This window comes from Lycorma delicatula, chromosome 2, assembly GCF_047948215.1.
Source record: "Lycorma delicatula isolate Av1 chromosome 2, ASM4794821v1, whole genome shotgun sequence".
Taxonomy (NCBI): Eukaryota; Metazoa; Arthropoda; class Insecta; order Hemiptera; family Fulgoridae; genus Lycorma; species Lycorma delicatula.
This window is the reverse complement of record NC_134456.1, coordinates 137321438-137337360: the sequence shown is the minus strand read 5'-3', so window position 1 is coordinate 137337360 and position 15923 is coordinate 137321438. Positions and strand designations below refer to the sequence as shown.

Here is a 15923-nt window from a genome sequence, read left to right as displayed (position 1 = left end):
CAGAACCCACCAGGTTAGTCTAGTGGTTAACGCGTCTTCCCAAATCAGCTGATTTGGAAGTCAAGAGTTACAGCGTTCAAGTCCTAGTAAAGCCAGTTATTTTTACACATATTTGAATACTAGATCGTGGATACCAGTGTTCTTTGGTGGTTGGGTTTCAATTAACCACACATCTCAGGAATGGTCGAACTGAGAATGTACAAGACTACACTTCATTTACACTCATACATATCATTCATCCTCTGAAGAATTATCTAAACGGTAGTTACCGGAGGCTAAACAGGAAAAGAAAAGTAAGACTTAACAGGGATTAGAGGTCTAGCTTTACTCGATTGATATCTTGGTTTCTAGTAAGGCTTTTGTCTGCAAATGCAGGATAAGATAAGTCCTATTACAGATCTGTAGGTAGAAAGGGTTACTATCTCACAAAGCTCTAATCAAGAAGGAGCTGTCCTGCCGGCTACAAGAAGATACCACGGATGAAATTAAAATGGCTAGTCCATGCCCATATCTATAAACGATAAGGAAAGAGGAAGGAGACACCTTGATCTGGATATTTTAGCATCTAGGCCAGGATTAATATCTTACAATATCTTATTAGATATTGCAGATGAGCAAATCTTGAACCCATTTGCTGGATGGGTTTTAACTAACTTTATAAGTGGACAAAATCAGAGCATTGTGCTTCACAGGAAGACATAACACTGTTTTTGCATGGATAGAATTTCTGTTGCCTGTCTATAAAGAAAAATTTGGGGCAGTTTTTTTCTCTTTTCATTCTGACCACTACCGATCACGTTTACATAGTTTTGACTTCTTTTTCTTTTCCCAAAAGGTTTGCATTCTTTTGCTCTCTTGTTATCGCCTTCCTTCCTTCCTTCCATCCATCTATTCAGGTTTATAACATTCTTTTCTTTCTCTCTGGATACTTAGATTTTCAAATCACTTTTCTAAATTTATTTGTCTTCACACAGATCCTTAAAAATGTTTAATGTTTTTAGACAAGTTGGTCTTTGTGGCTGTGTTTAAGAAGAAATTAAATATTTATTTTGTCAATCTTTGATTGTCCATTCTGCGTAAATGTCCGTAAAACTGTAATTTTCTTTTCGAGATTAAGGCCTGAATCTTTTCAGTAAGTTTGTAAATTTCTTTTTTACTTTTCCATTTGTAAATCCCATATTCATATTTTGGTCCAAAAAATTTATTAAAATCTGTTTTTCTACTTTTGCTATTTCTTGTTCGGAAAAAAATTGCAGACTTCTGCCCCCATACAGTTCTTCTGATAGGACCACAGTTTTATAATGCCTTAATTTGAAACGGTTATATGAAAAGGATTTTTATTTTAAATGTTTTTCACAAGATGATAGGCAGTTTCCATTTTTCATACTCTATTCTTCATTCCATTTTTTTTCAATTATTTTGGGTGATTTATTAAAATAACAAATTCTTTTGGGATTATCAAAATGATTTTGTTGCCAACAAAATCAAACCATACTCTGTTTTGCCTTGAAGAACCTTAAAATGCTAAGCTTATCATCATTATTATATTTATTTGTTTACATATATTTCCATCTGAAATGTAACATCTCCTTTGCTCCCTCAAAAAGTCACACTGAGTTTTCAACATACAAAAACAGTCAATCAGATTATCAAGTAAGAATCATGTAGACTGATATTTTGAAAAATTACCAATGGAATTGTTATAATTTGTAGCTCTGAGAAAGTGAAACTTTGGAAACTGGTTTCTCAGACTTTTTTTTTGTTAAGGTTTATTGAGAATGTTTTTCTAAACCAAATAAATAAAAAGTTAAAATGAAAACTTAATAAATTTTCCCCATTCCCTTGCAAATTTACAAAGAATTATGTAATTATGAGAATTATTTTATAGTTATCTGTTACATTTACACTATTCATGTATTTACCTTAATTATTTTACGTGTTTCAGTTTAAATAATTAATATTTTTATTTTATGTTTTAATTAATCGTGTATTTTGTAATGCTGCTTTGATCAAGATTTCACCACAGTTCTCTTGATCCATTCAGTTGACTACTGGGGCAGTTCCTTTTTTTTTAAACGTGGAATAGCATATCTACCCATCCCTGATGTAATCTATATAATCTATTATCATGTACTGATCAGAGCAAAAGATTTATTTATTTATTCTTGTTGAAAGAATTTTTTAGTTAGCATAAGGCTCATCAGTAAACTAGGTAGCTGTATAATTTCAACATAGCTTTGTGTATTTTTTGAGTTAAATTTCCTTTTTCTTTTTCCTTTTATGGAACAATAATATTCATACATTATAATATATCCTAAATTTTCCTATGATAATGTAACCACATTATGATAATGCATAGTAATCTATTTGTCACCCAACTAAACAATTATGTTAACTTTTTTAATACAGACTAACTATCAAATGCTTTTGACTGTAATGTCTGAAAAACTTAGTGCTAATTAAATTTGATGAAGCCATTAAATTTTTGATGCTACAAACTATTAATATGATCTTTGTACTTTTCCATTTATTAAAAGAAAAAGAATAACTTATTCTAACAAATGTCATAAAAAATTTACAAAGGTTACATAAAATTCTTGAGTAAATATTTACTTTAAAAATATTTATTCTAGTGTCAAATATTGTCAGAAAAAAGTTATTACAAAACACACAACATATACAGAAAAACTTTGCAGCCGCAGTTCTTAGGGATTGAGGAAAACGTTTCTATGTATTCTCCTTGTAGAATATTAATCAAATCTGTAAAAGACTAGCATACTTTTGAAAGGTGACATATCTCTTGATTTTTTTTTTTAGAAAGGTTATCATTGTATTAGTTTATTTATTTAAAACTTACTATGTATTGAAAATGAGGGAAAATAAACAAGAAATTTGACACATTTTGGAATTTTATAACAAATAAGGGAAGTATATGACTCGCGCTACAAAAAAGATTTATGATATTTAGGAACATGATGAGGTATCACTATGTAAGGTACATAATGACTCAACCTGAGTCTATTCCTTCGCGACTTAAATTTCCAAATGAAAAACAATATTTTTTCAGTGTATATTAAAGATTAAAAAAAAACTTTTACAGTAATATGTTGCTCTAATCCTAGGTAAAAATTCCTGACTCTCACGAGAATGTAGGCAAGATGTTAACACACCCAGGAGGGGTCTTAAATAAATAAATATTCTACTCTAATCAATACATAATAATAGATAATTGGTAAATAGTAGATTAAATGGGTTGCATCAGGAATGCATAGATATGTTATTCCATGAATAAAAAAAAAAGAACTCTTCCAGCACTTATTCAGATGAATCATGGAAAACTATATTAAAACCTTGAACAGAGTAGTGTAACAAAATATATAATCATATATAAAATAAAATATAGATGCGGTTAAAGCCCATGCTGATTATTTTAAATATTCACACATGAAATAATATTAAGGCAATACTCAAAAAATATACTAAATATAAAAAAATTACTATAAAATAATTCAGAATTCAAAATAGTGAAATTTATTTGAGCTCATATTTATTATAGAAATTATATAGGTAGAGAAAATCAAGATAAAGAAAATTCAGGGTTCTTCTAATTTATTTATTATTCTTTTTAATATTACAGTACTCATAGTTTCTGTAAAAGAGAACATTTTAATTTTATTTTATATAAATAACTTTTTTGAAAATTGTTTGGTTATTAATAATAGCAATGGAACTATAATAAGAAATTTCTCATAAGCTGAAGTATTGTGTTAAGTTGTAGGAAAATAGTTCTATTCATAGTTTGATAGAGGTGGATATTGTCATTTTCTTATTAAGTGACAATTTTTTTTTTACCAAACATTTTACATGATTAGTACTTCTGGTTGCCAAACAATGAATTAATAGCCCATTTTTGTATTTTGAAAATTTGTTCTGACTTATTGAGGGAGCCACAAGAAATTTTAAATAGAAATAAAATTTCTATTTATTATGTTTACCTATGAAGTATGCTTATTTCATAGGTAAGCATAATAAATATTGAAATGTTTCTGTTTCTTTTATCCCTTCTACTTTGCCATTAGGAGTGTCATGGATGTATTAATTATTAAAAACTTAATGTATTATTGTATGCCCACTATGATAATACAATTCACTTGTAAATTTAAATAGTGGAAGTATATTTTACAAAAAATGTTTTTGTTTTAAACGTGGAAATTACTTCTTGATGATATTATTAATTAGCAATATAGGCTTTTACAAGGGGTCATTCAATAATTAGACACAAGTTGCTCTGGAGCTTTAACAGTTTATATAATTTATTTAACATTTTTCCACTTCTTAATATAAACTCCAGCAACATTACTACACTTGTCCCATTTCTGAACCAACTTATTTATGCCTGCGGCACAGAAATTGTTATCTTGATGTTGGAGCCAATTTAGCATACTTTCTTTAATGTCTCATCACCATTAAACTTCTTACTATATAGCACCCCCTTGAGCGGACCAAACAAATGGAAGGAAATCCGATGGGACCAAATCAAGACTGTTTGAGGGATGAGATACTACTTCCTGAAACAAATTATAGATAGTTTCTTGAGTTACCTGAGCTGTGTGAGGCCTATCATTATTATGAAGCACAGAATGATGCTTTTATTTTGAGATCCAGGGAATTTTTTCAACATTACTGGCTTAAATTTATCAATAAGCATGTCACGCTATTATGCGCTGTTTATTGTTCTCCGATTTAGAAATTCAACAAAAACCAACCCTTTTACATCCCAACTGAATGTCATCGTGATTTTTTCTGCTGGTTGTTGGATTTGGAATTTTTTCAAAATAAGTGAACTCACTCCATGCTCTGCCTTTTCCAGTTTGTAATGGAGAATCCATGACTCATCACAAGTTAGAATACTGCTGAAAAAAGTATCACCTTACTTCTGATACCGTTACTTCAGCTCTATGCACATCCAAAGGTCTTGTCTACTTATGATGACCTGTGGACTCTCTTGGAACCCACCTTGTGCTTGTTTTACAGTACTTCAGCTTATGGATGATCATTTTATGAACTCCACCACAATTACTTATAATTTTTCAGTTATAATCTCAACTGTAATTTGTCCGTCTTTTTGGATGAGAGTCTATACAAGTTTCAAGTGCTGAAGTCAAAATTTTAATTGAACACCCAGAATGGTGCTTGTCATTCACTGAAGTTAGACTATCTTTAAATTTCCTACCTACTTGTAAAAATTTCTACAGTTAATAAAACCTTGTCTATATTGTTTGGTCATATGAGAGTAAATGTAAACCGGTTTTTCACCTTTGGAAAGCAAAGTGCAAGTCACTGCTAACTGTCCAACTAATCTGAAAACTTAAAGATGACTCAGCCATTGTAAAGTGAGATTATCAACCAACTGTTTTAAAGTAACATAACCCTCTTATTACCAACTGTTCTTCACAACTATTTGTTTTTAATTAAACACTACATTACATACATTTTAATAATTAAAGTTGTAAAAGATGTTAGGTGACAAAGATAAAAAAAAATTGTAAATATTTACATCAAATTATGATGAATCTTATACACTATTCACAAATATAATTCAGTCATCTGAAATGAAGTAATTCTATTCTACATGCAATCAATTTTTAAAACTAATGCACTAAAGTTACATAAATTTATCTCAAAAGACATTCAATGCACATGATATTATTATATTTTCAATATAAAATCTTTGTAAAACAGATAAAAAAAATTGTTTCTATTTAAAATTTGTACTTTAGATTTAATGCTACAAGATTGTATCAACGTTAAGCCTAATTATTATTCACCCAGTTTGGTAAACCAAAGCAATGTAAAATCAGCATGCCATACACACATAACAGAAAAAGCATGCAGAACCTTTTTTGTATTATCTTATACTAGAAATGTAATCAAATAGGAACAGAAAAAAATGTTTTTTTCAAATTATAGACATTTTCTATTCAGATATAAAAAAAAATCAGTCTCCTAAATCTTTAACAGTAAATATTATGATTTTTATAACACTAACTTGGACAGAAGTTTCTATTAAATTGGGAAATACATACACCAATTTTCAGAGGGAAAATCTCAAATATAAAATATTTATAAATTAAGTTTAAAAAAAATCTAGAACTAGTTTCTATGTGTTTAAAATGTTCAAGAAATGACTTTTTCCCCAAGTCAATATTTTGGTAAATTTAAATTTCAACTATTTTCCAGAGAACAATAATTAAAATAATCTGAAATGTATGATAATTGGAATAATTATATGAACACTGGAATAATTTCACTGTGAGGTACAGGCCTGATTGATTGCAGATTGCAATGAAGGACATTTTACAGTATGTTTACATTTTTTAGAAATTCCAGACACGCTTGTTAAACAAAATTCAATTCAAAATTCGTGTTCAATATAGCGAACGCGAATAACATAATATTTATACTCATCATTAGCTTGATGTTTATTTAAAATTACAAGGCAATTATCACTTTCATCATGTGGAACACATGAACATATGGCAGTAAAGCAAAACAGTAAATTCTCTTTAGTTTCTGTTACCAATTGTATGCATAAAGATTGGTCTATATTTTGTGAGTGTGTATCTGCTGTACTGTAATACAGTGTAGTAGATGTAGTGTGTTGTGTAGTTTACTTGTATGTACTGTTTTGTGGTTATTGTTATAAAGGTTAGTTGTAGCAATGATCTTATTAATAAAAAAAGTAAACAGGTGGTAGTGTCAATGCCAAAAAATTAGAAGCAATTAAAAGATTAAATGCCGGAGAATCAATTAAAAAAAAATTGCTTTTGAGTTTTTAAAGAAACAACTATCGGCGATTGGAAATGGAACAAAAAAAAAATGAATGAATACTGTTCAAAATTCCGAAAAGTTTTTAAATATATGATATATGCTGAAGAAGCTTGTCCAGGATGGTTTAGATGATGCCATTTCATTGTGGTTCAAGTAACATACAACCATTGGGGTACCAGTATCTTATTTTGCAAGAAAAGGCTATTAACAAAAAATTGAACGGTCCAGATCCATTTGAGGGGAAAAATTATCTGCCAATACTGAGAATGCTAATTTTATCAAAAAATTTTCTGCTTTTGTTCAGTCAGAAAATCTACAGCCAGAAAAAGTAAATAACGCAAATGAGACAGGATTAAATTTTAGAATTCTGCCACTGAAAACAACTTTAATTAATGGAAGAAGCTTCTGCTTCTGGCTTTAAAATTAGTAAAGAGCAAATAATTGTTCTTGTCAGCAGTAGTACAAGTGGTGAAGGCAAAGTATTTATTCTTGTGACTGGCAAGGCTGCTATACCTAGGGCATTAAAAGATTTAAAATTAGATTCATTGCCTATTCATCCAGCAGATTTGGGTGTCATCCAACAATTGTGATTGTTGACAAAAAAAGACGTAAATGTAAGATGTTATCTCATATTCTAGCATCAGAGTTTCAAGTTACACCTGCATTAGAGGCACTGACCATAAAAGATGCAATTTACATATTGTCAGAATCGTGGATTTCAAACAATAAATAAATCATTTAAAAAAATATGGCTAGAATTTCAACAGGTTAACAATCAGAAAATTGTGTGTACTATGCCACTGAATGAGGCGTTTTGTGCTTTATTAGAAAATAAAAAGCTCGGAAATATAAAGGAAAATGAAGTGCAAGACTGGTAACAAGTGTAACAACAAAAAGTTGTTACAGAAGAGGTTAATGAAATACCTGTGATAAAGACAAACTGATTGATGAATATGAAAAATTAGCCACAATGAAGGGACTGTAATTCTCACAAAGTGCTCAAATATTTAGAATAATGAATTCCTTGACTTAACAGTAGTAGATCATTTTACTCAGTTGACAAAAAAAAGTGACTGATGTTTTTATTAAAATAATCAAACTAACTTTATGTGGTCATTATGAGAGTGATTAGTGACTATTGATTTTATTATAATAATTACAGTAAAATAAAATAATGAATAATAATATTGTTGTAATCATTTTTAATTCTTGGCTTATTCTGCTATCAAATTAATATTAATATGGTTTGTTGCCCGAATTCAAGAACAAAACTTAAGGTCCCACGGATTCCATTATCCAAGCCAGCAACACCACCAATTACCACAGTTAAGAGAGGTAATTGGGGTGTGTGTATAAAACAAATACCATGCACTGTATTTATAAATACATATATAATATATTACTTGTCCAACTGACATTGATGCACCATGTCATCAGGCATATTCATATTTCAGTCAATGCACACCTGTGTTTTTCATGTTGTGAAATTTTCGTAAAGGGTATAATATACATATATATATATAATGTCACATCAATAGGCCAGTGAAAGAAATTTGAATTTTAACTAAATTTTTTGCACTTTCAACATTTTTTCCCTTTCTTTTTCATATTAAATCTCTTAAGTTTCTACTGTACAAGGCCAGGGTGAGTAGAACAACCTGCAGACATGTTCTAAACAGTTAGAAGTTAAAACTACACCGCATCACAGTAGTGCAACAATTGAAGGAACCAGACCAGTGAAAATGACTTTTTGTCACTGGTTGTTGAATAGGGTTACAGATGGTCGATTTATGTGTTTATTATGTCAAATGAGGAATGGTTTCATTTATCAGAAAATCTGCACCAAATATACAAGGTACCCTTACATGACCAGAAGATGTGTGTGTTGTGCTTGCTGTGTTTGACTGGGCCAATATTTTTTTGACACCACAGTCAACACAGATATCTTATCTGACCCTTTTGGATGACTTTGTTCAATAACTGATATTAGAAGAATGTGAGTACTGATTTTTCCAGCAGGATGGGGTGATCCATCACATGTCTGAGAGGTCACCCTCTTAGTTCATGAACTGTTTACTGCTGAGCAAACAGTGAGTAGAAGCTTATGGCCACCATGATCACCTGACTTGTCAATATGTGACTTTTATTTATAGGTAATATTACATTTACTCTGAAAGTACAGGTATGTTAGTTCTTAATACTGATCTTACATAAGTTACTGTAGACAGTTGGCGGGCTACTTTTTTGTAGCCCACCCTACATTAATGCTGTATATTATACACACTATATATACATATATATAACCAACTAATCATGTAGACTAATAATACATATGTATTAGTGTGTATGTATGTATGTATCTGGACACATATGTATGTTGCACTGCTTTTGGCCTTATGTCTCAGTATAGACCAAACTGATTTTCTTTAAATTTGGCTCAAATATTTCTGCATATTATTGTATACAGAAATACTGTATATTTTCTTATACAATATTTCTATATATAATTAATCATATAATTTTTTTTCAAAATTTGTTACAGAGGTAGAGGGATATCATGAACAACAGTTTCAATTTTCTTCTGAGGCTTTTTATAAAAAACTTAATTAAAGCAAATTTGTTACCTTCAATATGAATACTTTTTTCAAAAAATTAATCCCCACCTCTTAAAATTGAAATATATATTTTTTGTTCTTTTTCTCTGTTTTCCTTTGATTAAAATATTTTTCCACAATTTTTTGAAATTTTATATTTCATACATAGAGCCATCAAGAAATGTCTACAATTTTTTTGTTTTGAACTTATAGACCTAAAATGCAGAAAAGTTTTTTGAAACTCTTCTTTTTCTTATTTTTAACCTTTATTGAAGGGGGTTTAATTTGGAGAAATCTTAATTTATTTAATCAAATTTGTTAAGCTTAACATATATATGAATTTTTTTTTAATTTTTCTGAAATTTATTCCCCACCCACCTCTAAAAATATATATTCTTTTTTTTTTTTATTTTTTAAATCTTAATTTTTATTATTAATAGCTGAGAAAGTAATGCAGTATTCTGCCAACTTTTATTTTATATAAACACACATGAACCTTATATTTGAACATTATTAGTAAAATGAGAAAACTCTTAACATTTTCCACCAACTAAATAAAATGTGGGAATGTAACTATCATCTAGTTTAATTTGCCTAAAATTATTCACCATTTATTGTTTAATTAAATAAATATCTTCAGATTGAAAACACGGGATAAATTCCAGAACTAAAGTGAATTTAACTGTGAATTAAATATTGTGAAGTGAACTCAAGAATATAATTACTTTGAAAAAAGAAATCACGTACACCTGTATTAACATTGGATATTTTGTTGGTCCAGATGTATCAATGTTTGGTGGCAGCAACAGTTTACAACTGATTCAAACCCATCTGCTACAGGAATGGTGAACTCCTTTGTTAATATTAATGTTACTTCCTCTAGAATTTCTTCCAATTCATCATTATTTTCCCACGTTATTATTTCTTTACCAAACTGTAAAAAAAAGATAATAAAAAAAATGTTAATGAATTAACATTGATTACCCAGAGTATTTGTTATAAACACATTTTTAAAACGATGAATCAATATTCATTTTAATAAAGCATCATTTTTCATTAATAACACCTTTACATTAGTTGTAATGATTATAAGTAAGTGATAAATGTAAAATTTTTATTATTCATTTGAAAATAAAGAGGATACAGTAGTTACTTAGAATGTGGAATTTTATCCACATTTTGCTACATACAGATCAGTTAAATGAAATAAAAACAAGGAATAATTAAATTTTCTAATCTGAATACTGACATTTCATTTATTATGTCAAATACAACATTGCTACTAAAACAACTGTTGGGGAAAGTTACAAAAATAAAATTACAAATAGCTCGTTTTTGCCAAAAGAAAATTGGACTTTATTTTTAACAGAATGAAAATCAGAATTATATAACCATGTTCATAAAAACAAAAAAATGTATAAATACATTGTTACATATTATTGTTTTGTTAAGACAAATGCTTTGCACAAAATCTCCTTGTGCGATATTTATATACAACAATCCTTAAGTAAAGTATAGGTAAACTTATTACATTAAATATTTCTTTTTCATAAACACAGTGTATAGTAACAATACAGAGTATAATAATAGTATCTTATTGTTTAATAGAGGATTACCTTAATATTTAGTAGACAATTACTGTTTTTTGTTAATGAAAAACAATATCTTGATACTCACTGGCACAGAACGTAATCTGGACGATCATAATAGAAAGTTCAACAGACGATTACTGTAGAATGAAAAACATTAATATATTGATATTCACTTATGCAGGATGTAATCTGGATTATAATAACAAAGAGTTTAACAGAAGAAAAACACTAATATCTTGATATTCACTTGCACAAAATATAATCTCACAATTGTGGATTTTATATATGTCTACATATTTAAGTTAATATTTTATCATACAGTTATAGAGAAGAAAAAGCACAAACATAATGTTTAAAGGATCTTTAACATACAATAAAAAGATTCATTGTTGAAGAATATGTGTAATTTACTTGTTAACTGCATGAAATGTAAAGTTTGACTAAACAATATTAGAATTTGAAAATTTTAGAAAGTAATAACAATGACAAATACAAATTTTGGACAAAATACTGTATTAATAAATATAATCTTGTGAATGAACAAACAGATACTAATCCTACTTTTTTAAGTTGACAAAATTATTTATCTAACTTTAATTTCAATAGTATTATCACTTCAATTCTGACCATGGCCAAGGAGATTTTATTTCAAACAAAAATAAAATTAATATTTAGCTAATTAGCAATTTTTATTTTATTTATAAGTAATTAGTAATATAATTCTGCAGGCAAAGCGATTCTTTGTGCACCAGAATAAAAGTGTTATTTCTGCTTTGATGGATAATAAGATCTGCAAATGTTAATGTAGTTTTCATACAGTGGTTTTTGGATAGACATGAATTTTTATGACTGCCTGTTTGTTAGATTGTCTCTAATTGGAGTTGATAGTACCAATTTAAATAAACCTTTGATCAGAGCCTGTGCACCAAATAAAATGATAAAATCAAGTGTAAAATTATAAAATTAAATACTATATACCCTATGGTCTCTACTTTCATAATCTTTTCAAGTTATTAAAAAAGGGATAAAAAAGAACTTTGATACGGTAATTTGTGAAGATCACTGGTATAATAGTTAAGAATAAGGTTACTTCAATCATATTAAAATATCAAAAGGTACTGAGAATAGAGATGTGAATAAATATTTCAGTACCGATTACAATAAGGAACTAATTAAAGTTTTTTTTTTTTTTTTTTGGCATAACAAACAAAATATGAGATCATAATAGAATTTTTCAAACTAGTAAAGTTCATATTTGAATTCAAATATGTAAATAAATTTTCTCCATCGCTTACCCTCCTTTTGTAAACTTTGAAAGAAATGTAAGAATTTAAATGCATCAGGGCACTATTTAACTTACCTAAAGTATGATAGTTGTTTTCCTTTTATGTTTGCCATCGGGAATATCCCTCTTTAGCATCTAACAGTAATCTTGAGCATACTTGCTCTCCACTGCTGCTTATACTTGTTTTCCATGAATGAGATTTGTTTTCCAAGCATGATCTTCATGCTTGTCACTGATGGCACCGTGGTTGTTAAAGAAATTCAGGTGTGAATCAAAGAAATGAATTTTTAAGGAAATATTACACCCCATATATTTCTATGACAAATAATTCATCTACAATGTCCTGCAATTGGGGGATTTATGATTTCCTAAAAATACTTTTTGCACAATACTTTTAAATGACCTCCATACAGACTTTTCAATTTGGCTTAACAATTCTTTAAACTGTCCATCTCTAATCAAAGTTCTTATTTGGGGACCAAACAAACTCCTTCCTAGATTTTAGTACCGTAAACAAGAGGAAATTTTTCCTTTCACCATTTTAAAACTTTTCCAAAACAAAGTTTTTGAAAAACACTATTTTTATAAGGAAAGGAGGTAGACAAATCATTTCCAAGTTAACTAGTGGGAGAAACATAATATTTTTTTGTCCAGCAGTAAGTACTTCATACTTTGGCCATTCCTGCCTGATATAATGTTTGTTTTCTCCTTGCTGTCTTATTTGCACAAAAAGCAACACAAGTGAGTATAGCTGAGCTTCAAACCACTTAAAAACACAATAAATTTTAGATGTAACAACATATAGTTGAATGACATATAGAGTAACTAGTCCAATGATAGTAATTGTACAAAATTTTTAGCAACAAAATTTTCATGTCATGTATTTCTTTCATGTTAGTTGCATACGCTGATGCAGAAGGAAATTTTTTGCCATTGTGCAAAAGGACAGCCTTTAAAGTAGTTTTCAAAGAATCAATAAACAGTCTCCATTCTTAAGTGTTATGTTCATAATGAAATGCATTCATGAGCACAAGTATTGTTATACTACATTGAGCTATTTTTTTCAAAATATAAATTTTTAAACTCTTTGTGACAATTACGATTAAACACACTTTAGTGTCAGTATATAGAGATTTCAACCTTTCAGCAAAAATCTGAAAAGTTTGGTTTACTTTTGACAAATTCAAATCCTTGCCAGCCTCTGTGGTGTCAGTGGTAACGTCTCGACCTTTCATCCAGAGGTTCCAGGTTCGAATCCCGGTCAGACATGGCATTTTCACACGCACTACAAATCATTCATCTCATCCTCTGAAGAATGCCTAATGGTGGATCCGGAGGTTCAGATTCTGATCAAGATTACTTAATTCTAATTCACCTAGAGTTAACATCTGAGGTTCATAGGAAGAGGATTCTGCTTTAAAAGAAGGATTATCTTGCTCCTCATGTTGAATTTCGGTGGCTAATTCATATCTGATTCATCTTATAAAGTTAGATGAGTTGGAAGGTGCGGTCAGGTTAAGTCCTCGCCATGGGGCATTCACCTTATAACAGATATAAATTCAAGTACTGCACTGTTGTGTTTGTATTTACTATTTAATCCTTTTATTTTTGTAATACAAAAATAACAGTCTGACAACTGGTCTTGTAGTTCAGACCACATCATCAGTATGGTAACACTCCAGTCTGTTAGATGTTTCACACAGGTCAAATAGCAAATGGAAGAGGTCCAGTTCTTATCCTGATCCCCAGCTTTAAGCTAAAATATAGTTCATAACATTTTTTAACTAGTAGAGTGAAACTTTATCATTATTCTTTTAACATCAAATCCTCACACACATACCAGAAGTTATCTAGATCATCTATGCACTTTCTTGGCATGTTTATTCACTAACACAATACACTTGACACAGTAACTGTAAATCAAAGAACAGAATAAAAATGCAGATTGTGCAATGAAAAGTGAAAACAAGTCACATATATGTCAAATGATCTGCCTGAAATCAAAACTAAATAGCAAACATTATGTTGGAAGATGGTGATGAAAAAAGGAAATTAGTACAAGCAAATTTCAAAACTTCAAACTGCTGCTCTATTATAAAATGTAAAAAAAGGAGATGGTGTCCTTTACCTCCAGGCTACAGAGATTTATTTCAACTAATGTAAGGTTAAACTTCATTTTAAATAATATATAAGAAAAGAAAAACTGAAAAAGAAAAGAATTTGAGTTATGGATTAGTAAATAAAGCAATTAAATTTTCTGTGTTATTAAAATTCTGATTGTTTTTATCTACCATAATTTTGAATTCGCCATGAACAAGATAAAAGTTATGATATTGTAAGAAGCAGTTTCACCAAGCAGAAAGTTACAATTTCTGTGTCATCTCCTGAAAATAACAATAAATTAACTTCGGTTAAATTAATTTAAATTTAATGATAAATATTTTTTATAGAAGAGTGAGGACACGATCTTTGTCTAACAACTCCATCCTGGGTCGAGAGAGCTGACAGAAGAATGTGTTTTTTCCACTTATGGCCAAGTACTCTATAGACAACACCCGATGGGTCTTTGTTTCCCTGCTCTTGTAAAATAGTGTCAGGAATCCTACATTCCTTTTTGAACGTAGCCTCGTACAAGTCAGTGTTCTGCACACTCATCAGGGTCAGAACCTCCCCATTGGAGAGACCACGGTCAATATCACAAATTATGACACAGGCCTACGACCTTGCTTGGGGTCTACCTTGACCTCAAGCTTCTGCACTGCAGGAGAGTCCTTGATGACCTGGACCATCTACTTGTTGTCGGCTACCACAACTAAACTTAAAGGATTGGACAAGATAACAAGCTTGTCCAATCCTTTAAAGAAAAAAAGCTATTTCGGCTTCCAAAATAATAAGAACTGTACTGAACTCTGTACAACAATACTGTTTAATTTAAGGGACTTAAAATACTGTTTTAATAAAATTTATATTAAATTTTAAATGAAATTAAGAAGTTAAAAATTTCAATTCAAAATGATGGAAGGAAGAATTTTTTATTAAACTGTTGGAACCTGAACCTTTATTACGTAAAAAGAAGTATCGTTCCTTCTATTTATTACTGTACTATCATAAACAAATTACATCTCGGTTTGAAATTTACAAGAATACAGTTATTCAAATGTAATTAATTATCATTGTACCTTAAATGAGTGATTCCTACAAAATATTATTTTTTGTTCTCAAAGATAAGATCTCGAATGAAAAAATTCATCTGAGAAAAATGTTTGCAGTTTTTAAGCAAAACAAATATACATATAAGTACGTACATAGAAGATATTAACATTGCTGCACTCTTGTGGGAAGCGATTGCACTCTATACTTAAATAACGGTTGATATTTTTATCAGTTTTTAATATAATTTCTTTCTTTCACAACTCTTTTACCGTCCCGTTGTTAATTAACTAAACTTATACACTTTAATAGAGATTCCAAAATAATTTTGACCCACAATTTTTATGAAATGATACAAATTAATTGTTAAACGTTTAATTTTTCTCCAGTTAATACTTTATTCAAAAGGTGTATAGTTCTGTATTTTCACATTTCACATAAAGGAACTGCTTCATTAATTTTTTTATTTCT

General features: G+C 29.4%; 1 long non-coding RNA gene across 1 annotated transcript; it reads right to left on the bottom strand.

The window, feature by feature from the left end:
• Nucleotides 1–4295: 4295 nt before the first annotated feature.
• Nucleotides 4296–15600, bottom strand: LOC142320259 (uncharacterized). The gene is made up of 4 exons (XR_012755329.1): nt 15482–15600; nt 14594–14686; nt 10173–10359; nt 4296–4568 (listed from the first exon to the last, which is right to left on the bottom strand). It is a non-coding gene; the product is annotated as an uncharacterized LOC142320259 (long non-coding RNA).
• Nucleotides 15601–15923: the final 323 nt, after the last annotated feature.